The sequence below is a fragment of the Xiphophorus hellerii genome, chromosome 18 (assembly GCF_003331165.1).
Source record: "Xiphophorus hellerii strain 12219 chromosome 18, Xiphophorus_hellerii-4.1, whole genome shotgun sequence".
NCBI lineage: Eukaryota > Metazoa > Chordata > Actinopteri > Cyprinodontiformes > Poeciliidae > Xiphophorus > Xiphophorus hellerii.
Genome location: NC_045689.1, coordinates 13,586,362 through 13,613,055, shown reverse-complemented (window position 1 = coordinate 13,613,055; position 26,694 = coordinate 13,586,362). Strand labels below are relative to the sequence as shown.

Genomic DNA, 26,694 nt, shown 5'->3' with positions numbered 1-26,694 from the left:
AGGAAGTGAGAACAATAGAGCAGAGAATACCAGGAAACTACAAATGAAAAAAACAAAACAATACAACAGTTGCTTCTGAGCTTTCTGGACTTCAGTGTTTTAACACTAGGAGGGCCGAAGGTAGTCCATTTGGTGTTTCTACCTATTCAGTCTAGAGACAGGCCAAATGACCTGAAGGATTTTATCTAGCAGGTGCTTTTGTTCAGTAAATAGGGCCATTACCTTATCAGTACCCTGTTAATGGCCTCAACGCATCTCACAGTTGCACAATTGTTCCTTAGACTTCGACTTCGACTGACTTTGTTGTCATTTTGCATGCACAGGGTGTATACAGAACGAAATTTCGTTGCATACGGCTCAGGACAATGTTTGAGGTTCCAATGTTGTGAGTAAAATAAATACAGTATAAAATATGAATATAAATCTAAATATAAAATATAAAGTGCAGGACTGACAGTAAAATAGAAGTCCACCCGTCTCTCCTGCACCCCAATGCATGCCTGATAAAGCACATGTGCATTCAGTGCTGCCATGTCAATCATGTTTGCCAGGTTTGCTGACCAGCTGTCACATAGTGATGGAACCTTGGTCACCCCCCGCAAGCTGTGGAGGATAAATAGGTGACTGCTTCACCTATTTAGTTCACAAGAACTAATGGCATTTATTTCAGTCATAATCTTGCGGGGGGTGACCAAGGTTCCATCACTATGTGACAGCTGGTCAGCAAACCTGGCAAACATGATTGACATGGCAGCACTGAATGCACATGTGCTTTATCAGGCATGCATTGGGGTGCAGGAGACGGGTGGACTTCTATTTTACTGTCAGTCCTGCACTTTATATTTTATATTTAGATTTATATTCATATTTTATACTGTATTTTATTTTACTCACAACATTGGAACCTCAAACATTGTCCTGAGCCGTATGCAACGAAATTTCGTTCTGTATACACCCTGTGCATGCAAAATGACAACAAAGTCAGTCGAAGTCGAAGTCGAAGTCTAAGGAACAATTGTGCAACTGTGAGATGCGTTGAGGCCATTAACAGGGTACTGATAAGGTAATGGCCCTATTTACTGAACAAAAGCACCTGCTAGATAAAATCCTTCAGGTCATTTGGCCTGTCTCTAGACTGAATAGGTAGAAACACCAAATGGACTACCTTCGGCCCTCCTAGTGTTAAATAAAACTTTTAACTTTGATTTGTTCAGTAACATGGAAACTTGATATGCTAGTATGTATTACTCGAAGGGTATTTTTTGGTCTAATACTAAGATTTCATATTTCTATTATGAAATTAAATGTGACTTTCTGACTTTTAATGAAAAACTATCTGGGTCCACTATTCCTTTTTTTATTTCTCTCCTTCTTTGCCCACACATCCTCTTTTTATTCAGCTTGAATAGAGCTCACTATCTCCCCTGAATTTTAAAGCATTGAGAGATTTTTCACAGTCTTCATGCGCATCAGTTAACTTTTTAACTGGGTAATATGGTGAATGATGTTGATTCAGATTCAGATTTATTTGTATCCCAAATTGGACAATTGATGTTGCAGCAAGTATAAAAACTAAAAGACAAAGTATCAAAGATTTAAAAAAATAAATAAAATAAAAATATAAATAAAATAAGTAACAACAAAAAATACCCCAAACACATAAAATACAAATCAACACATAATAATGGGAAGAATACAGCAGTGTATTTCATTATTGATTAACAGTTACTACACTAGATCAGGTGCAAGTCCCCCTACCTTGTCCTGCATTAAAACGAGATATTGTTGTAGGAACAAAGGAGAGCTTGTACCTGTTGCTTTTTATACAAGGAAGTCTGAGCCTGATGCCAGAAGGTAGAAACTGGAACTCAGCATGTAAAGGACAAGAAGTATCAGCAATAATGGCTTTAGTTTTCCTAATGATTTGTTTTTTACACAGTTCTGTAAGTGAGCATTGTTCAACCCCTAAGATTTTATTGCTAGTATGTATTACTCGAAGGGCATTTTTTGGTCTAATACTAAGATTTCCAAACCAACAGCGGAGGGAAAAGGTCAACACAGATTCAATATATGATCTATAAAATAGGATCATCAATGACTTATCAACTTGAAACTTTGCGAGCCTCCTTAGACAAAATAATCTTTGCTGGCCCTTTTTTTGTAGGTTTTCTGAATGGTAGGTAAATTTTAACTTATTATCCAAAATAGTCCCAAGATTTGTATGTTCTTTTTAAACTCTTTCTCTTGCTTTTACTAATTTCTTACTAACCTGTCTTGGTAATCACTGATAAGCACCCTATGTGTGTAACCCTTTCTGAATGACTACAGTCACTGTGCTTACTGGTGAAGTGTCAAATGGCTGGTAGAGCCATGCAGAGACAAGATAAAGAATCTATCTTTGATCTGTCACTCTGGAATTCAGTGACTTATTTCTGCTTCCACTTTCACAGTCCTCCTAATCCTCCACAGAGCAGTAGCTCATCTACACACAGACACTGTGAGTGTGTTAGGCTGTTACCTCCAGAAACTCTTTGGGAACAATTAACAAAACTAGCATTGTTCCTTTTTGCCACAGATTATTTATTTTTTAAAAATGAAATACAAAGCAGTGACCTGACAACAGTTGAACAATAGTTTAAGTGATTGACCCCCTGCCCATTCTATATTTTTCTCGTCCTTTTTTTTTTTTGCATGCTCTTATCTGTTGTCCAAACAAAGCATCCTGCTCCGTGAGCATTGATCCCACCTCAAAGTTCCTGGCTTTAGTCAGAGTGACAAAGATGGCAACGAGATGCTCCAGTGTCTGGGAACTCCACTAGCCTGCTCAAAAATCAGCAGTGCAAACAAACACACACACAAACGAGTGAAATCACTGAACAGAATGATCACCATCCAGTTCAGCATAAACAGGACTCTTCCCAGATCACAATGGCAACCTTTTGTGTATAGTTGCAATGGAAAAACCCCCCCAAAACTTAAGCATCAATTGTTGCATGTTTTTTTTTTTTCATGAAATAGTGGATTTGATCATCCTTTGTTACCAAGAGATCAGAGTAAATGTGATATTAATACAATGATGGAACTAGAGCAATAATTTATTATAAAAGCATATATTTTAATGTGGAGACGCAAATATGTCTTAATATTTTAAAGGCTGCAATGTGTTTTTTCAGTCTAACAGCTCGTCTGTCTTTAGCATGTTGAGCTTTAGATAGAATCTACCTGAGCTACATCTTAGACAAAGAGCATTGTCACACTATTGTGGAGAGGCATTGCAGAGAGGCAGTGGGTCAGCACAAAAACAGGCTCAGGCAGGGTTTTGTGGCATCTCAAACCGTGAAGCCTGATACAGGCACTTGAGATGTCACACTCAGTCACAGCTTATCAGCTACTTCTAAATGATTCGCTCCACAGCTTCTTTCCTTGGCTTCAATGATGAACTCAATCACAACTTGGAGGATATTTTCTTGTGTTTTGCAATCATAATGGGCCCGTTCTAGTTCCAAAATATGTTCAATAAGCATCAGTTGAACTACTCTGTGATTGAGAAGGAGACGTTTGCTTTGATCTTAGCCCTGAAACATTTCGATGTTTATTTAAGTGGTGGCGCTAACATCGTGGTGTTTACAGATCATAATCCGCTGACGTTCCTGTCGTCACTGAAATGTCCAAATCAGCGTTTGATTCGCTGGTCATTGTTCCTGCAGTCCTACAACCTGGATATTTATTACATTAAAGGAAAAGACAATGTCATGGCCGATGCGTTATCGCGCGCTCCACTTTTGTAGCATGTTTGCTTTTTGTGCCTGTTTTTCTTCCTGTTCCCTTTCTCTGTTCCTTAAAGAGCTTCTGAGTGCACCAGTTGCTGGTCTGGAGAGTGAACTGAGGAAAGAACCTGTACATTCAACATCAACTTGGCTAAGTATAATATGTGGGAAAGAGCAACATGTTAATGGTGGCTGGGTTTGCTTTACACTTGCGGTGAATTTAGGTTGGCGCAGGGTTCCATATAGGAACCTGCTTTTTTTATGGACGGGGGTGTGACGGCCCTGCGGTGCTGTCCTGGGTGTGTGTGCTGTAAAGTGCAGGCTGTTTTTCCATTAGGTTCTTGATTGTGGGAGGTGCCTCCCAGACCTGGATGGTATATAAGGAGCGCCGTTCCATTAATCGGGAGGTTAATGGCTGACCATTAACCTCCTGACAACAGAAGCAGACGAGATCCGGACTCAGAGGCGACGCTGGCACAGCTGACACCTTGTATTTTTAATAAATGCCTCGCAAGGGGTTAAAAACCGTTGGGTTTGCCCTGTCCTCCCTACTTTTTGTTGTGGCCATCCGAGCCGGGCCGTAACATATGCATCCATGTTTTGATGTTTCCAGAGTTATCAGAAATGTGGCTGAGTGAGTATAGTATATGCCCTCCCAGTTAAGAAATAGCAGACTAATAGAACAGTAACTGTAGAGGCAAACAAACAAAAAGCTTTAGAATAACTGTATCAACAACACAGGCTTAAACTTAGTCTTATTGTAAGAATTAAACATGAATTTTGTATATTGTGATATTGATATTTTTGTATTTATATTTCTAGTTTAGTTTGTATGGCATTTACTTTTTACGCTGTGGCTTGTTATCTCTGCTACTCTTATTTTGCTATGTCAATTTTCTGCCATGGGAGCTTAAATATTCCACTAGTGGGACTAAAAAGGGCTTATCTTATCTAAGTCCTTTATTTTGACTTCTAATTTGGTGGAAACATCTGTAGATATATATCATGATACTTTTTTGTCAGTGTTAGTGTTTATTTTCATTTACACAGTGCCTTAACTTCAATGTAGCAATGTTGTTTTTGTTTGTTAGCAGGAGGGATATTTACAACATAGAGTGAAAGTATTAAAGGGAATCTCTTGCAAGAATTTCTTACCCTGACTAGCTAATTTTGATGTCTTACTCCTGACCCTTATATCTCATTAAGTGCATGAGCGTTGTACCTTGTAACTAGTAAAAATAAAACGTTTTTGATATAAAACAAAAGTATAGGAGATATTTCAGAGAAAATCTCCTGTATAATAAATTACAGGAGGCTCCTTTAGGCATTGGCAAACTATGTGGATGTCAAATGTAAAAATAAGCAGGATTACCAACTAGCACACATCTGACATGAGACTCTTGCATTGTTTCTCGTTCTTACTGTTACAGTTTCCCTGGACACATTTCAGGAATGTAGTTGATTAAGCATGAGAAATGTTGGAAGTTCTTCAGACTTTATTTCAAAACTGAAATATGTTTGCTAGGCTTGAGTTCTAGCATAATGCATAATTTTGATGATGAGAAAGGAAGAGTAATGCAAAGCTTGTGTTCAAGGTTGATAGGATTTATTATAATTTTGCAATTCTTAAAAAACAACTTCAGGTTTCAGAGACTCTCTGTCATCCGATTTCTGATCTTATGCATAATATTTATAGACCTACAGAAGATTACTGTCAAATTTATGTGTATAGTAGCATAGGAATAGAAAACAGTTAAGAACATGGTACCAAAAGCCCCTTCACCTACCTTCTTGCCTAAGCTATGATAATTCTGTCACTGTTCAGCAAATTGTTTACAATTCATTTGTTGCATTTGGCCAAACTTTTTACACACACGCCCGTACACCCCTACGCAACGCACGCACACACACGCCTACATTTAAAATTTAACACTTCTAATATAAGACATGGACATGTACGAGTAAATTGATAGAGCCAAGAAAAGCTTATAGAATATGCTAAAAAAAAACATTTGTACTATTCAAAATGTTAATAATAACAAGCTCTATAGTCGAATTGTGTCTAAAAGTATTGTGTGCTTTTGTGGACGCGTGAGTATCATGGCTGACTAACAAAGATCAGCTGCTTGCAATTTACTTTCCTCAGGAGTCTCAGCCATTGTCTGTTTAAAATCTTTAGATCATTTTCTTTGTTAGTCCCAGCTGTTCCCCTCTCAGCAAAACACAAAACCACAAACCTTGAAATGCAGTCAATACATGTGGGAAGACTGGGCTGTTGATGATTTTTTTTTTCTCATGCTGGTGTTACAATCCGTTTGCCATGCTTAGTGCTGTGGGTTTGTTCTTTAGAGGAAGAAATATAAAACAAAAACGTAAGAATTACGATTTGTGTTCCATTAACAGATCTATGATAAATGTAATGTATGATTTATGATATAATGTATCATGTACCTGTACCATATCTATCTATCTATATATATATATATATATATATCTACCAATCTACCTACCTACATACAACTGGTATGCCAGTTGCAGATATGAGTTTGGTGTATTGTGAAGCAGAGTCATCATTACTACCGCCTTTACTTTCATTGGTATTTCAAATGAAGTTCAGATTCATGACTCAAGTTTCTGATCCTATTTTCCTAATTACATTAACTTAAAAAATCTATGTTTTTATAAAGCAATCTCTAGACTGATATTTTATGAACAAATAAATGAAATAAAACAGATGTAGACGCTAAAACTATAGTATGATCTTATTACCACAGCAATTGAAACAGTATGTGGGTTATATTTGACCGTAATTAAATGGCTTTAGTCTTGATGTTAGTGATGTCATTAGTTTCAGTTCTGGTACAAATTATTTACAAGAAAATTCTAAGATTTAACAGATAACACACTGCAGTAGGCAACATTTATTTATTTATTTATTTATTTTTGTATTCTTGGGTAAATCGTTCCTATTTAAGGCTACACAATTCATCTGATTGTTTTTTTTTTCTCAAATAATTAATTTGTTGAAAAAGAAGATATACTTAACATTGTTAAGATGTAAATTCTATGACTTCGGACCAGCGGTGGGCATCTATGTATTATGTATTGGTTCAGGACATTCTGCATCTGGAGAAGATCTCTGGACTGAGACGTGTGTGTGAAACTGTAATGGCGTTGAACTTTTTAAATAAAACTTTAAAACAGGATATTCTTAAAGTTACAATAAGTGACAATGGTGGAAATCTATTTTTCTGTGGAGCTGTAGCTTGTCATATTGAATAAGCTCACTTCTACACACATTTCCTGGTAACGTGTGTTGGTTTGGCTTTTGATTGACTTTGCTTTCTTTTTCATGTTGACTGTACAATCACTGCCTTACAGTGATAAATTGTGGGTGTACTTGCGTTACATTTATTTAAATAATAGGACCTCTAGGTGACCAATTTTGGTGTAATGTTAAATTAAGAGTTGAGAAACATCATTAGACTAGATGTGTTGTTGTGCAGTCAGTTAACTGCAGATCATTTTGCAAACTAGCTAGTTAACTTAGCAAAGTTAAGTGAGATGCTTTTGTTATAGCTTAATTGAACTGCATCTGAGACCTGCCTGTGCCAGTGACTGTATTTGATATAGGGGAGGTGTGGCCAAGTAGTTACGTAGATAGTTTAATGTATGAGGCTTTTGAAAGCACTGCCATTGTTTTTGCTGTTCTGTTTTGCAACTTTTCAAAGGTCATAATGGAGCGGTTTCAAATAAAGACTGTTTTGTTTAAGGTTAATAGGTGAATTTTATATGGCTGACCCCTCCGGAACCTTTGGTGTTATTGCAAATGATTAATGTTCCATAAGAAGGCTGTACTGTTGTATTACATGACTTCTCAGTTCAATGCTCCTCACATATTATCGTCTGTTAGCTCCTTTCTGAATTTATATACACAGATTGCAAGACTGCATGAGAAAAAAACACTGCTTTTGAAAAGTATTTTTTTTCTCCTCTGAGAAACTGGGAAGCCCATCAAATTAGATTTTAAAGACTAGTTAAAGATTTTAGAATTATGTATCAACTATTTATATTGTTTTGAATCTTGTGTTTCCATCTCATTTGCTTCTGTCTTCAGTGTTGAACTATTTCCCCATTTGTTTCTGAAGGTACTTATTTTTCCCTATTATTATGGTGGGTAAATGTCTATAATTTTCTAGATCTTCCTTTCTTCGTTTTTCTGAGCTTACATGTTTCTGAGCACTTTGCAGCGGTATGATTTTCCCAGATCAATCATCTTTGTTTCAGGCTGTGATTTGTTGTGTTTGTCCTTTCAGCCTGTACTTAAATAATTTTTCTCTGTTTTACTTCACAAAACTGCCTTGTACTGTATGTTTTGGATGACAGCAACAGTCAGGACCAGAAGGAGACTAAAGGAATTACTTACTATGAAGCTGCACTTGTTCCAAAATGCTATAGCATAGACACACACTTAGTTTGCCATCTGCCTGTAAGGACAAATTGATGTTCAGTTGGTGGCTAGTATTATGTCTCCATATACTTCAGATTATAGTTAGTGCTTATAGCTCCATGCATGTAAGAATCCCTCCTTTATAGTAGTAATTGTGATTAGACTTGCAAAAAATATGAAGTAATGCCAGAAGGGATGACCGTTAAGACCGAAGATGGATCTGGCCTAACTCCAAAATGATGCTAGGCATATTTGTATTAAAACTTTCACATTCACAACTTGCAAGCTGTTAACTAGCTAAACAACATTAACAATTCTTTTGAGATTGTTTCAGCTATTACCCAATATTCATCTGAATACATTATTTATTTGGGCAGCATAATGTTACATATTTGTACAGGACAATACCTGGCTGTAGTTTTAAACAAGAGCAGTGATGTCAGAGATTTGCTTGAATGAGTTTGACATCCTTTAACTTTAAGAGACCCATCCTCAATAACACAGGTGAAGCAAGGAGATGTAGGGCAGTTCAACCATCCATTTCTACTGAGTATTGGTGGGCGTCAATCCTTTTCTGCAGTAAAAGAGAGCAGCAATTTTCAGCAAATTGCAGAGCTCTTTGTAAAATATTGCTGTCTTTTTTTTCCCTTTGGTTGAATTTACTGCAAAACACGCTGGTTTCTATCAAAGTCTGACAAGATGGCACATTTTATTACTTTCAACCTAGCCTTTCTTTTTTTTTTCCTTTAGTGAACATGTTTTTCCAGATCTTTGTTAACACATGAGGAAATACATATTCCTACATATTTTGTGAGAACATCAGAAAAATATTTCAGTCATGTGTAAATGCCTTACTCTTAAATTTCCCAATGACAGAAAGGGATTTTGCTTCTACAAGTGACTGATCCTGCACTTGGTAGAAACACACTGTAGAATCCCCCAGAGAGTTTATTAAAACCAACAAAAGTATTTGGGGTGACTTACATGGATCGGCTAAAACACCTTTTATTATGGATGTGCCCATTGTTTTGATTGCCGTCTTCGTTTATTTATTTATTTTTTCTGACCAGTGCATGGCGTACAGTTACATACATTTTATCTGAGGCCACCTTTCTAAAATCCTAGATCACCTTACAGAGAAGATCAAACAAATGATTACATATTTAAACAGGCTTACTAAAAGTCTATGTTTTGGATGGAACATCATCAAGTGTTTTGTCACTAAAGTGTAATTTATTTCTTCAGAAGATAACTAACTTGGATCTTGTGCTGAACAAAAATGTATTTTTCACCTAGGATTTCTAAAACTGCACTTTCTAACGAATTTAATGTTGAAGGTTTATTTTGAGGAGAGGAGTAGTGATGCACCTGTTGACACAGATTTACATTATTTGAACCTTGACCAGATTTTATGTGGTTCCTGCATATGCTCTTTGTTTTCTTTCTAAGTACATGTGATGCTAAAATTATTTCTAACTTAATTTGTTGGCTAATAATTGGCTAATATATGAGTGTCTGTGATTTTACCTTGAACCGTGCAGTAAGGAAAGGTACTTTGTCTAAAACTGAAGACTAAACAGAAATTGCTATTATGTTAATATGCTTAGACACTGTATCTACTAACATATCATGAGAAAGATGGGTTTGACTATTTAACTCCAATATAAAATATGTTTCAAGTTGATCCCGACATTTAGCACACAATTGTTCCGGACCCTGACAGCATGGGAAAGTTTTTAAAGTGCTGCTGTACAGATCCAATCTACCCTTAGCTTCCCTTTAGAAATGAAGCTAATTCCATTCTCAGTGTGAAATATAAACTACAGCAGGGTTACAGAAACAGATGGGCAGCACATATTAACTCAGTTCACTGGTGTCATATGTTCACACCAGTTCACGGGTGTCTTAATGTTCTTGTGGCAAGATGCTTCACAGATGGAAACTAATCTTTAAAAAAAATAAAATAAAAAACAGCAGACAAAGAATAGCGTAGTTTTAGTTTGAAAAGTAACGTCAGACATGCAAACTTTAGCCTGTTTCAGCATGTGGTCTTAAACCTTTGATCAGCCGATGAACTGCTGGCTTAAGTCTAAATTTAATTTCAAGTCTTCTGTTTGCTGACATCTGTCATGATTTTTAAAATGATGGGTGTCTGGAGAAACATTGTCAGAATGCCCAAACTTAGGTTTTCTTGTGAGCATAATAAAATATTACTATATTATTTGTGACCATGTTTACTTCCAAGAAGCTGATAGATTCACTAAAACCATGCCCAAAGGTTTGACAAACCTGGGGATTTTTATGCTTTCCACAGGAGAAAAAAGGCCATGTGCTTGTTGCTGCATGCTTCTTTAGGAGTGTGTATAAGCATTTTCAGAGTTGTGTTTTAAGTATTTGCTTAATTTTCTCATGAATTCTGTATTTTTTATTTATTTACTTTTTTACATATAAGCACATAATCCTCCCTAAGTTGGTGTACATGCATATCTTAGATATTGCTGTTCAGATGCAATGATATCTCTCTATCATTGCAGAGATATCTCTATCTCTGCTCCATATCATACAGACAATGCCGTTATTTTAGACAGTAGTGCTAAAGGTATTCACTCTTCTCTGCAAATCCTTGTTGCAATAAGTTATTATTTGCTGTGACATATGAGCATATGACTCATTAAATTTATATCCAGAAAGTATGGATTTATTAATATCTTGTATTTGATTGATCAGAATAGTGAGCAGCTGATTGATCTGCAGGGAAAATGTTATTGAGACAGTGTTTAGATCCAGCAATTATGTAATTAAACTGTGGAGTCAGCTGATGGATAGGCTCATTTTCACAATTTTCCTCCTTTTAATTCTCCTCGAACCACAAAGTAATGATGATGTAGCTTTGGTGTTTTTGTCTAAACACTAAAAAGAACCATTTGTTTATGATTCTACATTAATCAAAGTTTCAGTAATGAGCTGTGGAAACCTATCATGTGACATTAGAGCAATGTCAATGGCGGACAAGTCTGACATTTGCTGTGATGATGCAAAATGACAAAGTCCTGCGGTAGTAATGGATTTACAGTCACACACTTTAATGATCTGAATAGTTTAATGTAAGCTGAATGAAAGTCAATCATCTGGTGGATTCTGTAATCAAATGTAATTAGTTAGGGCTACACCAGAGAGTGCAGTTTGCTTACAGTGGGAAATCAAATGACTATCCAGCAAACAAAAGAGAGAAAAAGAACCAACGAGAGGAACTGACGACTTTTATGTTATTTATGAACATGTTATTTATGACCTAAAAACTTTGAAATCCTCACTGTGTGAAACGTCAGCAGCACATTACAATCTCTTGTTTTCTGCTTTGTTTTTACATACAGCTGCTTTTGTCTCAACATCTAATTTCTCAACACACACTTTAAAAACAGCTTAAAATGATCATTTCATTTAGACATGCTGTGTACATTTTCTACAAGCTGCCATGGCTTTCTTAGATTTGAATCAAGTACCAGCGATTTGGCTGTTTGTTACTCTTCGATGTTTATAGTAGGACACCAGAAAACATGAATACAGTAATTTTCTCTGTGTCAAGTCTGGTCTTTAGTTTTCAAACAATAAAAACTAATAATCTGTGTGGCATTCCTTTAGTACAATCATTTTACTTGACTTACAAACATGGTAATTGCATATGGATCACAAAAAGAAAGTCAAAGTCAAAGAATATATTGTACATACAAGTTATGACTGTGTTTGTTATGAAAATCGTCCTCTCTATTTCAGCTTTGATGAGATTTGTTTCATATGTTTTTTTTCTAATTATTTGTCCCAATTTCTGTCTGTTTTTGACATGCTGCCTCTTGGACATTACCTATGGACCATAAAATACAGGTAAAACAAAACTTGTTGTGACATAGATTCTGTATTAAAGATGGCTTCAGGATTTATGTGTTGTATTTAGTTTCTGAATCCCACTTTTCATCACCGCTGTTCAATTTTACCAATTGCAACATCTGCTACTCAGGAATTTCTCTATAAATATGGTTGCTCTTAAATTCCTCCTTTTTTTCATAGTGTGTAAAAAATCTTTTTTTTTTCTTCAAATTCTAAGATTGATGTATATGATGATCTCTCTCTCTCTCTGTGTATGTATGTAGGTAGGCAGGTAGGTATCATCATATCATCATTACACCTTTTCTGATTTATACTGACCCCTGGAGAAAAGCACCACCCAGCCTGTTACTCTATAAGAATTAAGCGGGTAGAGACGATTGATGGATAGCTCAGCCACAATATAATAGTATAATACTACTCTCCACAAACCCCTAAAGTGCTAATATTTTGTAAAACTTTCTGACTTATAGATGGATAACAATAATTTATGATTTACTTCCCTCCTCTGCTTTCCAGCCACCTGTCATTCAGTTGACTGTGTCTCATAGAGTTTTTAGTGTCAGTTTTACTGTTAACAGATATTGACCTTTTGCAACTACATCACTTAATCATGCTAGGCCATGACGGATGTTGGAAATGAGGGGTGGGAGTGTTGAACAGAGCATCTGAAATTGTCTTTCCAAGTTGTTTTTGCCAGTTCAGCCTTGGGTTCTAATTGTACAAGTCAAGCTAATTTGCGAACGCAACACACTTCGTTAGGGCTATTAGATGTTTTATTTACAACCAACCCATGCTTCCTTTTTCCTGATGTGTTGATCAAATTGCTGACTTTGCCCTAATTCATATCACAAGATTTATATCACTATGTCCTAAAGAGCGTTTCCCTTTACACTGGAGCAGCCTTAAAAGCATAAAAAAACGCAACCATATATGTTGCATGATGGTGGGGCATTTTCTCCAAGATTACTAATTGTTTGATACATACCTTCTCCATAATGCAATATTTGATTTCATCTTTCTACTCATACTCATGAAGCATATGAACGTTAATCATCTTGCCTTGTTAAAAGTGTTAGCTGCAAATCTGGGATTACACCAAGGCCTGCCAGTCATTATGATTGATGACTGATATCCATTGCCGCTGAATCTTTCCTCATTAAAAGTTATACAATAAAATGACAAGTTTGGTTTGCATCCTTCTCTGTTTTTGCAGCCGACCACTGAACATCTTACGGAAATTTTTACAGTGAAATCAATTAAATAGAAGCGGTACTAGGTTACCAGATATCTGTTTTTTGACAGGCTGTGCAGGAGCATCTAGGTTGTTTTAACATCCATTATGGCAGATTGAGGAGCGTTCTGAAGGGCATGACATCATATGTAAAGGGTCAATTTGGATTGTTTAGAGTTGAGTAGAAGCATGTATACGTTCTACAGAAAACCAGGGTTGTCTTTAAGTCTAATCTTATTTCTTAAAAAAAAAGAAGAGAGATTTAAGGTCTCTAACAAAATTGTAGTTAGTAATGCAACACCAAAAATGTGCTCACAGCGAAAAATATAATTTTTGAATAAAAATGAGAAAAAGTCAAAAATGCCAGTAAGTCCTGCTCACTTACAACTTGACAAAAACACTAAAATAGAGTTTTACACATGGATGGGATGCTACAGGCAATGCGAAGAGAAAGAGGTAGTATTTTAGTTTGACAGCTTTCATACAAAGTAGTTTACAGCAGATATGTGTTTTTAAAAGACAGGTCTACAGTGAAATCTTTTGGGTCTGAAAGGAGATTTGGATGTGAAAACTATAACAAGTCTGCAGAGAATTGCCAAGAGAATCCTCAGGGGATTAACTGAGGGGTTTTTCTTTTTGGACAAATTCTGTACAAACCGTGAAATCCAGCTTTTGAACAGGTCAAAGACTTTAACCCCTTATTGTCTGTGTGTGTGTGTATATATATACGGTATATAAATATATATATATATATATATATATATATATATATATATATATATATATATATATATATATATATATATATATATATATATATGTACCGTATATACTGTATATATAATATTCTCATTGATAATGTTTGGGCAAGCAGCTTAATTAAGGAGCAAAGTACATACAATATGATTCCTATTCAAAGTGCAAACAGCATGTACTGTTTGTACATGTAAATACTTTGTATATGTTCGCTGTGAGAATGTCAAACCAAAGTCAGTTTACTTGATTAAGCAAAAACTCTTTGCTAATAAATTTGATTCTGATTTTGCTAGAGGTTATGAAAAACCTAAAGGTGGACAGAGGACAACATTTAACAAAAATATTGTTTTACAACTTTGGAACACAATCTTAGATTATGTTGTTTTTTTCCGCTTATATATGAATACATATTTTACTGATCTACAAGTCAGTTTTTACACTAATGTTGTTTTGACTGTCTCCTTTGTAAAATTCACAAAATATCATTATGCAGCCCTGGGCAAAGTTGCACCACCTTACCTTCATACATTTTCTTCATAGCTAAAGTTCTTCATCTTTTCACAAACTTTTAAATTTTGCCTTATTGTTGCTAAATAAATATTGACATTGAATGTTCTGCCACGGGCGACTCAAGGATTTCTCAAACATGCATGACAGACTTAAGCAACACTCAAAATATGAGTGAATATGAGAAAATAACATCAGAACATGAACTTATGAGTGTCTGTAACAACACAGTTTGAAGATTTAACTATAACTCAGAGACAGATTATTGTAAATGACATTCTAAAGAGGCTCTTTTCTTCATTAATTTGCATCCTTTAATTTCCTTCCTCACATCTAAATAGAGATAATCTGACTCTTCTCAGGGAGTTGAATCAATTATGTCTCCCACTGGAACACATTACCTGGAAAAAAGCCCACTCTGACCAAATATTCTGGACTCACTGTAATCTCGGTCTGATGCTGGCAGGTATTCTGGATGGTTTACTGCATCATACTGGGAGGTAGCGCTAATAAGAGAGATGGACAAAGCTTGGTGAAAAGAAAAGAATAGAGAGCAATGGGCAATTTGAATTGAAAATAGAGAATGGAAAAGTTTAAATGTTCTTATCGTTCTTTATATTCATAACATGATTGTAACAATGGGGTGGTGATGTGTGTGGAGTGTACCCCGCCAGCTTCCCTGGTGACCCTGCAAGGATATTCATGTTTAGACAATAGAGGGATGGATGGTAGGATTTTATTAAAAATAAGGACCATTGTCCTTTGTATTTCTTTTGAAAATAAGCACTATTTATTTAGAATTTGAGTGTAGCTAAATGAATCACTGATAAATTAATCTCTGATTATTAGTTGTTTCGATACAGCAATGACAGGAAAAAGACTGCAAAATAAAAGATCACACATTTGAAATGGTTAAAACTTAGACATAATACAAAACTGTAATTATTGCACTGACAGCTATTTTGATAGCTCATTAGCAATCCCAGCAAGTAATTATTCTTAGAAGAATCGTAGCTTTTGAAATTTCCTACTATGCTGGATCATGGTGCCAATTCCCTACACTGAACTCAGTAAACTGTGCTGGTTGGTGATGTGCTTCATCAAAAATGATGAGAGGGCAATGGGTGTGGATTTGATCTGTCATTCTGATTCATTACATCTGAGGTTCACTGGGTGATTTTTCTTTTTCTTCCTTGCTGTATTTCAGCAGTCTTCGTCTTTCACAGCTCAGCAACTCATCCACCCACAGTATAAGTGTGCCGTATGTTTCTGCTCTGAATGGGTGAAAAATATTATGTCCTTGTGTTAAACTGTCTAAAAGAAACTTAAAATACAGAGATTATAGCTGTATTTGAAAGTTTAAAGAACATGTAATTAAGTTAATCTGTAAAAATCATCATGCATCTTAGGTGTGTTCTTGAATTTTATCAAGGTATAGTATTCAAAACTTTTATTCGGATGGGTGTACTTGCAAAGTCTGTGTAGAGAAATGTTTGTATTTTAAAGTTGTATATACATGGTTATGTTTTAATTTCAAAAGCAATGCAAGGTTACCAAAGTAAGTTAGAGTGAAAAAAATGTTATAGCTTTTCAAGTAAATGCCATTTGAAAAAAAAAGGAACATTTTTTTGGAACATAGTAGCAGAGCTAGTCGAGGAGGACGACAGGTCAGTGCATTGACTTTGAGTTTAACATAAAGGGGAGACCATACACAATTTTCAAATTTAATCAGAAAAGAGAAATGTCAGCCAAAGATAACATTCAAACAAGAAAAAAAAATCTAATTTGACTATGTTAAATATTATTTTATTTTTGCGATCGTATTGTTCTGAGTAAAGCATAATTGAAAGCAATAATCGGTTATAGTCAAAATCTAAACATAAGCTTTTCTATTGGATTTTGGATTTGTAAAACTGACCTTGGAGGAGTTGGTGACTCACCAGTCATGAATCTCGTCGCACATAACTGGTTTATTATTGGTTCTGTTGTGTGTCTCTTGTTTTGGCAAACTGTCCAGGCAGTGTCCTGCCTTTTGCCCAATGACCATTTAAGATTGACACCATTGTTGGTCCCTTGAACCTAGACTAAAAGCTTCAGTGATTCCTATTTGTCTCCTCATTCATTTCATGTAACATGGCTGTGCTAGTGATTTGGGCAAAACTGATGTATCTGGAATAGTAGCAACTTTTCTACACACGTGATTCATCTGAGTAGCCTTGTTCTTTATAAGAACTGATCCAAAATACACGTCAGATGACAGCGTTGGCGGAGTTGGGTCTGCTTGTGTCAGAGACTTAGAACATTATGTTGTTTTATCTTCACATTCTGTTGGAGGAGTGTATGCGTACTGAATGTGTCTGCCTATAGTGATAGAAGCTTCGACACTCAAAGCAAACACACAGGCACAAACTGTGCAGTTGGACAGACAGACACAGTGTAGCTCTCTTTCTAAAGAGTCTACAGTGCTCTGTTTTTGTGTAGACAGCTTGCTGGTTCTCCTGAGTATTGGAAAAAAAAACTGTCTAGACTTTGTGGATAATAATATTTCTTTTCTTCCCGTTTTTCTATGTATTCTTAGTTGTGATTGAATTAGGGCTCTTATGAATCAGTTCACACAATTACACAATGAATTGTGTGAACATCAAATTAGCAGAACACCTGAGATCCTGTGTTTGATTTAAAAAAAAAAAAAAGTACCTTTGCTACTTAAATATGTAATGATATAAATAAATATTATTCAGAGATTCTTCCTTCTTCAAGCCATGATTTGTATCTGCATGGTTTAGTGAAGCTCCCAGAACCATACAATTCACAAGATCTAGGCTTTGTTCTTCCCAGTCACTCCGCTTCATCTTATTAAACAACAGTAGCATGTTAACTAATTGTATTAGTGCACTTAGTTAATGTGTACTCTGTTGACAGGCGAATGACCTTTACTCTCAGTTGACTTTGATAGTTGGTCAAAAACACTGTTTCTGCAGTTTCAGGATATGAGAAAAGCAGCAAGATGAAAGCTCAGCTTTGTACAGAACTACTAGCAATATTAGTATACACAAAAAAATTTGTGACAGTTACAGTATGAAAAATAGAATAAAACACAATACATAATGTTGACGTGTAACAACCGTTAGTTGAAAATACTCAAACATCTAATATACTAGTGTGTTACAATGAGATGGCCAAAGTTTGCTGAGGTTACAAATTCTGTTGGCAAAATGTAATTATTTTACACAATAATCCATAATTCCAAGGAAACAACTTATTTTTTGGGGGTTTTTTTTATCTGTCTTATGTTTGCACATTTTTTTCTGCTTCCTCCCAGACTTTTAGGAGCACAGCTTATGTTTTTATGATAGGGAATATATTATGCAGGACTGGTGTGTTTGATCTATTTGTCAAAAAAGTACAATCCAGAGTCTCTCTTATTTTAGACCATTTTCATTCTTATCTTATATTACTGCATAAATCTATATCAATATAAATGTTGTTGTTTAGCAACAATATTTGCTACACAAATGTTTAGCAAAACATTGATCTATTCATGGTAGCACGATTTCAACCATTACAAAGAGTCCTTTCTGAGTTGACCAGTATTTCAGAGTCAATAATATTAGCATTAGTCTTTTTGGAATGATAAACTCCAAGTTGTCTTCTTCTTCAGTTCTTCTGTTACTATTCGCTCTGCAGGACAGACAGAGCGTGAGCTAACCAAATCAATCTTTGACACAGCACATTGCATAGATCAAATGTGCTGCCAGCCACCTCAAAATATTCAAAAGCAAAGATTAAGGAGAATGTTAAACTTCCATAGAACCCATAGATCAGCTTGGCTTATTGTTGAAAAAAAAAGGCAATTTTGGCAGGAAGCTTCAGGTTGCTTGACATGCGAGGTTGCAGAAAACCGAACTCAGTTCCTGAATATATACCGATACCAACATGTCAGATTTTTCTATATTTATGGCTAACTCTATTCTTTATGAGCTAATGAAATGATGCATTTTGTAATTTATGAGATAAACAATGTGCTGGTTACAATAATTGGTAGAGTTTCATAATAGTTACAGTACAGACCAAAAGTTTGGACACACAGGTGTGTCCAAACTTTAGGTCTGTACTGTACATATTCTGCAAATACAAATTGTAACAAATTCCTTTTATCCAGAGTCTCTAAAACCTACAGATATTTCTGAGTTAAACTAGGTAAACTTTATTATCTGGGAAGGAGAATCAAGCATTTCTTTGTGTGCACATTTGTAGTTGACACCATTTTGATTCACACCCCTCATCTACCACATTGAGTGTCATAATTTTGTTCCCCTTTGGAATTAGTCAAGTATACTTTTATTTGAATTTGATTTAACTGAATGTGTTACCTTGTATAAATGCATTCTGTGTCATTTCTTGAATACTGCATTGGTGAATTTAATATTTGTGGCAAATTGCCATTTCTTCACCTACAGAGAAGGTTAAATTTTGTATGAACCAACATTGCCCTCACTTGTTGAGTACTTATAGAGGTTCTTCCTTAGAATTAAGATATGTGGTGTGACTTCTGCTGCAAGGGATAAGGTTGATAAGTATTAACACACTTTCAGATGTTATGTGGTTGCCCCTAAACAGAGAAGAAGGAGACTTATTAGAGTCTCCTCATATCAGATGTGAGCATAAAGGAGGAACGCAGCACTGGGACTGCTATCTACTTATGAAAAAGACCTTTAAGTGTGTGTATTATTGTGGGAAATAGGAGAGTTGTGCAGGTTTTGATTTAATAAAACGCCTTCTTGTGTAAGTACTTACTAATGGAAGTGATATAATGTTGGACTTTAGGACTGAAAATGTTAATAATCTGGTTTGTATTCATCTCAGTCTTTACTGAAAAGAGCGCTAAGTCTATGGATAAATCTTTCTCATCCGATTACTACTGTAGATCCTCTTCCTTGTGAATGTTTTTTTAGGTGGACTATTTAATCGGTGTGAAACAGAATCTCTCAACATGACTTTATTAAAGTTCTTGTCAGCACAGAAATTAAATGTTATATTTCTTTAACCTCTGCTTGGTGATTCACAGAGGTTACACAGAGGTGATTCTGCACCACATATGTGTTTTTTAAAGATCACAAGCAAGAAAAAAAGAAGTACACAGCATATGCAAAAGGCCAAACAGTTTGAATTAGCAGGGAATACATCCATCTTATTTTTTTGGTTGTTATTGGTGAATATATATACATATGTTTTACAAAACAGGATAGCGATGTTATTTTATCAGATACAAAAATGAAATTGTTCACATTGTTTAACTTTGTGCCCATTCTATTCAGTCTAATATTGTACTTTCCACTTTCTTCAAACTCTGCATCCACTTCTGGAGTTTCTACATTATTAGTCTGTTAAAACTAGCTGGACGTCTGCAATGGTAACACAAACAAGCAGGACATAGGGTCAAATGCAGATGAAGAACGGGTTTCTAATAAAATGGAGAGAAACAGGCTCAAGTGATGCTGCCTAAAGAGACTCTCTTAGGTCTCTCAGAGACCTGATATGCTGTGGCAGTTATTTGTATGGTAATTTGGTTCAGAAACACATCACTCTCTGGAAAACAAAAAGAGCAAGGCAAGATATTTTTTGAGGTAAAAAGATGCAGAGGCTTTTAGCGCAAGTTAGGCACAAGTTGAACATGTCTCATGTTCATCTTTTGTAAGCAAAATTCCTTTATTTTGCAAGCAGTAAATTGTAAAGGAAAAATCTGCAGAGCCCTAAATTTAAAAGCAAATTATTGAGGGTGAACGATATGGATAATCTCAGGTCCCAACCTTTGGTCTAAAAAGAACAATGAGTAAAAGCTCAAACCCATCATTATGTAAATTAGCTGGTGAGTTTATTGTCCTGAAATACACTTGGTTGTATATATTTTATATTCCTGTTTTATGCTTTTCTTTATTTAAATTTTAGTAAATTTAAACGTATATATTATTACATTCTTGTCTTAAGTTTGGAACTCAACGCATTGGTAAATTAATTTTAGACTGCTATCACAGTTTTCTGTCTTTCCATGTATGCTGCTATTTTGAGAAACATGTACAATGAAGATCTAAATATTGTGACAGGAAAGTGATTTGGTGGTGCATTGAGTGCAGTGATGTCTTTGAAGTATGTGTACAGCTTTTGATGAGCTCCCATTCAGAATCAGGGTTTACTATCAGTGGATTGGATGTCAGTGCTCTACTGCATTGTGACCTGAATACATTACCATTACTTCTCTGGGATATGGCTTACTCGTTTTCTTTTTATGTTGAAAGATAAACTGACTGAGCATTAAATTTAAATGATCTATGACTGCACCCAAGTGGTCGGATAATTGTTAGCTGATATAAACAGAAAAATAGCTTAAATTTCCCTCCTGGTTTGAAGGATCCACGCTGTATGGGTTACTAAATCATCTGTGCAGCTTAGCATGATATTATGTAATATTATTGGGTCATTGCTAAGATATTTGAGTTGCAGTTACTGTGATTTTGTAGCACTTATGCTCATGTGGGGTTTTGTAGTGTGAGATAGCTGCAGTCCTAATGTGGGGGAACTTTCCAACATATCCAAAGAAAATTGTGCCAGACTGTTCTGGTGATGTGTATGTATGCATTAGCACTAAATCCATAGGAAGCCAATGTGAAAGCATTGTTTCCTTATGGTACCATGTTTTCTTAACCAATAAATAAAAAGGTTGATATGCAGTAGAGTAAATTACACTACTAGAATAACACATATGTGCATTGGGTGTTGTTTAGTAACACTATGCTAAAATGGAAAAAAAAAAAAAAGACTCATTCCCTCACCCACTTGCCTATGTAATTCTGATTGCAGCACAGGGATTTATTCTGTAATTTTAATGTTTCGGTTCTCTTCCAAAATATATTTTTTTAACACTGGACACAATGTTTGTCACTGACCTAAGAGCTCTAACAGAAATAAAGTCAGAGGGCTGACTTTTTTTTACTTGATGCTCCGTATTAAGAAGATAGCCATTATCAAGGTATTAGTGTTGGCTTGTTTGTTAAGAACATAGATTTCACCTCTGATTAAGTTTCAGATTCACTTCACTATATTTCTTCATTTACTAGTTTTTTATCAAGTGAACTTCATTGCAGTGAACTTAAAACAATGTTACACACAGTTACTGGTCTGTTCACTTGCCAGTGACCACATGGTGGTAGGGTCTGTGCTTGTAACGTCATGTGTCACGCTGCCAGGGCCAGCAGAGGTTTCAGGAGTGGATGTGACCCGCAATAAGGTTAAGGCAGAGACACCGGGCAGTAAGCCAGGATAGAGCAACATGTCGTTATTTACTGCCAAGGTTAGACACCCGCACAAATACACACACATGATCACACACTACTATTCTACCCAAGACTGCACAGCTGGCTGAGAGCAAGAAACACAGAATCACTCCCCCACCATCACCAATCTATTGGCATAGGAAACTTTTAGCCATGGCAAACAACAAGGAGTAGCATGTCATAGTTTGGGGACAAAATGCCAAAGGTAAGATACAATGACAGGCGAAGGCAGAAGCAAAATTTAAAATGGCATGGCATAGCATGTCCCATAAAAATAACAGAATGAACAAGACTCTGCTTAGGGATATACTTTACAGTGGTAAAACTGATTGGTTTGTCGTGATAAGTTTCAGCCCTGGTGGTACATACAATGAAATGATTTTAGCATTCGTTTTGATAGAGAAAAACACAAGGTGATAGAAAGCTTAAAGATAAACTGAGTTTTTAATTGTCATATACATATTCCACATTTCTTTTAAAATCAGTAGTTTTCTTCTTTATAGTATTTTCGTTCCTAAAAAGATGCTTCAGACAGAACAGCAAAGGGAATGTGAAAACCTTCCTACAAACTCATATCATATCATCAAGTGTTCTTCAGAGATAAACCTCTGATGAACACATTTGAGCTAATTGAAGGCACACTCCGGTGCATTTTAAGTCCACACCTGGAACACAATGTTCTCATGTTTGACACGACTTCAAAGAAAAACAGAAATCAGCCAAGAAATCAGGAAGGTAATTGTGGAATTACACAATTCTGGTTCATCCTTGGGAACTTGATGCCACATTCATCTGTTCAAGCAATTATGCAACTATTGTACTCCTCAGGGAAGAGGCAGGTTATGTGTCCCATAAATTAACATATTTTGGTCCAAACTGTGCAGACTGAACCCATAACAAAAGTCAAAGACTTTTTGAAGAAGCTGGCAGAAGCTGGTAAGACCATGCCATTATCTACAGCGAAACAGTGTTCTGTACCGACATGGGCAGAACACATGTCAGTACATGGAGTGTGCTGGAAAATGTTTGTCAGATTCAAATACTCCAGTTTCTTCTGTTAATGTAACAGAACTGCAATTGTAAATATTGCCAAAGGGTACAGTTAGGTTATACAGTTTGAATCCAGCCTGTTTTAACTACAGAGGACAAATGGAAAATAGTCAGATTTTTAGCCTGCTGTCTTGTGTGTGGGGTGTTTGTATATTCTGCATTAAGAATGAACACAGGGGACCTGAGTGTTAGTATTTGATGACTTGAGAATGAGAATATGCTAATCAGAGAACCTGTGAAATGAAATGATCTGCATTACAGCTTGGTTTGACCATGTGTGAAGACACGGTGGGATGCTGAGCTGTGGACTAGAGAGAGTCAGTAATCTGCCCACTCAGGAATGCTCTGTAGTAATAGTTTAATGATCCTTTTTAACATTTAAATGCCAGTGTCTCTTTGATTTTTGACACAAACACACACATAATGTGTCTACACACACTCAGTATTTCTTTCTAGCTTCACAGGGATTTTGCATTGACTTACAATTATTTTTCATTAATTTATACATCCTGATCCTGACTCCTATCTTAAACCTAACCATAACTAATCCTAAATTTAACCTAATCTCTATTTATATCTGAGTCCCAAACTGAACTGTTAAGCCAAAAACAGCACTTCTCCTTATGGGGCCCAGGCTTTGAGCATGAGGTTAACAGATACTGTACCCTACCTGTTACTCTGCTGAAAGACACGTCGATGGAAATATAACAGAATATGACAAAAATATGAACTTAATTGCACCTTAAACATGCTCTTTTAGGTGAAGATTTGTAATCTACACATGGAAGCCAAGTCTGACATGACAAACATTTTGTCTCAAATGGTATTTAAGAACATACAACAGATGGCAAATTTAGAATAATTTCTTTCATTTTGGGCATATGTCTTTTCTTCTCCAGCAGGTTTTGTCACTGTGCTAATATAGCTGTTTATAACTCGTGCATTACAACTATTCTTTATATATGTCGAAAAAGAAAACAGATTTGAATTAACTGACTGTGTACTTCTTAATTTGTTTATTTCAGATATATGAAAAAAAAATTCTTTATTTTCTCCTCATTTGTGCAATGACTGTAGCTTTTCCATTCATTTGAATACTGACCTACTACTAGGTTTGCTGAACTAACCATTTAAAAAAAAGAGCTTCAGAAAAATTCAGACAATCGCTAAAATAAATCATACCTCAATAACACCTGCTGACAAATATCAGGCCTGAAAGAGAGTGTGGTAAAAACACTCTTCGAGGAAGTACATGGTGCAAACTTGAGGTGACAAATCATGTTCCATCAGTGCCGTCAAACAAAATTACAGAAATGTCAGCATCACTTTTTGAACCATTTTTTTTATCTATTACCTTGAAAGAGAAGTGGAATTTTTTTCTGTTTTTTTCTCTGCTTCATTTTTTGAAATATCAAGTACTAGTGAGCACTTTTTTTGAGTATTTTTTTATATAAACAAATATTTATATGAACTATGAAAAGAGACAATATTAAATCAAATTTAGTTTTTTTGTATGTTTATGCCAAGGATAATCAAAATTACTTCCGTCTGCTAATTGCCAGGATAATGAAAGAGAGAACCTTTTAGACAATATTGTATAACTTTTTCTGACCTGATTGAAGGAAACCGGATAGTTACATACACTGAATAAAAAATACATACACATCTTTTCTCACTGTCTGAAGTTAAATCAGACCAGACCTTTCTTGTTTTAGGAACATTTTTAGAGGGTTTTTGGTTTTTGTTAACTTCTTCAAATTCAAAAGTTTACACACGTTCAGTTATCCGAGATAAGTTTTGAGATAAGTGTCTTTTAAATGACTTGGGTCAAACAACTTTTAACAATAACTTGCTGGAGTTCTGGCCCATTCCACCTGACAGAACTGATGTAACTGAATTAGGTTTGTAGGCGACCTCGAAAACCAAAGAAGATTTATTCAAATGCACTTATACATATTTTACACCCCTCAGTTTGAATTAAGGCCGCCTCCTTGCACAATGTGAACTTTCCACTTTAATAAAAACAGAGTTTGTTCTCTTCAGCCAGAGGCATGATGAGGGTCTCCTTTGTGACCAGTTGTTGGTCACATACTCTCATGTTCCACTTGTTTGCCCCTCAGCTTATCTAAAGTTAGACAGCTGTCCTCCTTCCCACACCGTCGTCTGAGTGCCACAGGCCAGAGCTGCTGTCAATTGGTCTCACATGAAGCGATCACACACAGTCTGACATCCTTTCCTAGTCCTTCAAAGTGGAACAAAACTCCAGCTATCAGTGAATTGGTACTCTCCAAACACCGTCCTCCGTTAATATAGGACTTCAATGTTAGTTTTTCAATTTGGTAGTATTTTAGTGGAAAGATTCAACTTGAATATGAACTTAATTTATTCCATAAAGTGTTCTGAACAATTGTGTAAAAATGTGCAAATAGCCTATTTTTCTACTAGATATATGAGTTGAAGTTAATGAAATACATGAACTCGTTAAATACCAAATGTGTTTTTTTGTCAAAAGCATAAAACCCACAGTAGTTAATTAACAATTTCCACTGATTCGTCAGCATACAAAAACATTTCCCAGTTAACAATGACCATCAGAACCATAATTATGTTACAATTTATTAGTAGCATTGCAAGTGTTGTGCCATTCCTTTAGAGCACAGGCGTCAACTCCAGTCCTGGAGGGTCACTGTCCTGCAACTTTTAGATGTGCCTCTGCTGTACCAGACCTGAATAGAATAATAAGGTCATTGCAAGGCTCTGGAGAACTTATCTACACAAGAAGGAGGTAATTAAGCCATTTCATTCCAGTGTTTTGTACCTGTGGCACATCTAAAAACTGCAGGACAGCGGCCTTTGAGGACTGGAGTTTGACACCCCTGCTTTAGAGAAACTGTTTGAAACTTGTGTCTATTTTTACTTTGTGTCAACTTCAATTGCTCTGACTGCAAATTTTATACTCATTCTGGATCATAATCCTAAATCAATTAAATATGACCCAAAACAGTGGTGGGTCATATTTAATTGACCCAGAATTAAATATGGGTACTTCCAACCCCTTTATCTTTGCTTTTATCATATAAAACATTCTAACAATAAATCAATTATATGCCTACAGTCAGGAAGACATCTGCAAAGGGGCATATACACTATTTAGAAAATGTAGGGAAAAATACAAGTCTTAAACTTTAAAAGTAAGTTTAAAAAAAATTAAGAAGGGAATGGTAAATCTTGGTCTAATAGCATGGCGGCATTCGTTTTTACTTTTGTACACAGTGCAATGGCAGATGTCTTTTCTCTATTTTCAGTCTTTTTCTCTTACAATCAGCATTGTTGATCACAAGCAGTGCAAGCAGATAAGAGTAAACAAATAAAACATACTAGTGATAACACAATATACATTTATGTCATGGGAAACAAATGACTGATTCCAAGATGCTCCTATATTGGGTGGGTGATAGTCACTTCATTGTTCCAAATGTCTGGCATTAACAGCTTTTAGCCAGTAGTAACGCTGCTAATAGCCACACAGGACAGAGAGCAACATGTTCTGACCTCCAGAGCTTTGATAAAACCAGCTACAGCCCAAGTGACCATGATGTGTCCCAGTTGTAAAACTCAGGACTACCACAGGCAGTAACTAATGTTTAAAAAGTCACCTTGTTCTAATTTAAAGGTACAAAGGTGGAAACAAATGATCTCTTCTGTAGTGAAGATTTA

At 35.7% G+C, this 26,694-nt stretch overlaps 1 protein-coding gene and 2 long non-coding RNA genes across 3 annotated transcripts in view; 2 read left to right on the top strand and 1 right to left on the bottom strand.

Moving 5' to 3' along the window:
* The window catches only part of lsamp (limbic system associated membrane protein), a 783,778-nt gene that overhangs the window by 116,325 nt on the left and 640,759 nt on the right, over positions 1-26,694 (top strand). The gene's annotated exons all lie outside the window — the stretch shown is intronic.
* LOC116737491 (uncharacterized) lies at positions 1,604-25,672 on the bottom strand. Its single transcript, XR_004342834.1, has 3 exons — positions 25,636-25,672; positions 25,206-25,208; positions 1,604-1,758 (listed from the first exon to the last, which is right to left on the bottom strand). It is a non-coding gene; the product is annotated as an uncharacterized LOC116737491 (long non-coding RNA).
* Positions 2,012-19,358, top strand: LOC116737490 (uncharacterized). The gene is made up of 3 exons (XR_004342833.1): positions 2,012-2,160; positions 2,209-2,219; positions 19,346-19,358. It is a non-coding gene; the product is annotated as an uncharacterized LOC116737490 (long non-coding RNA).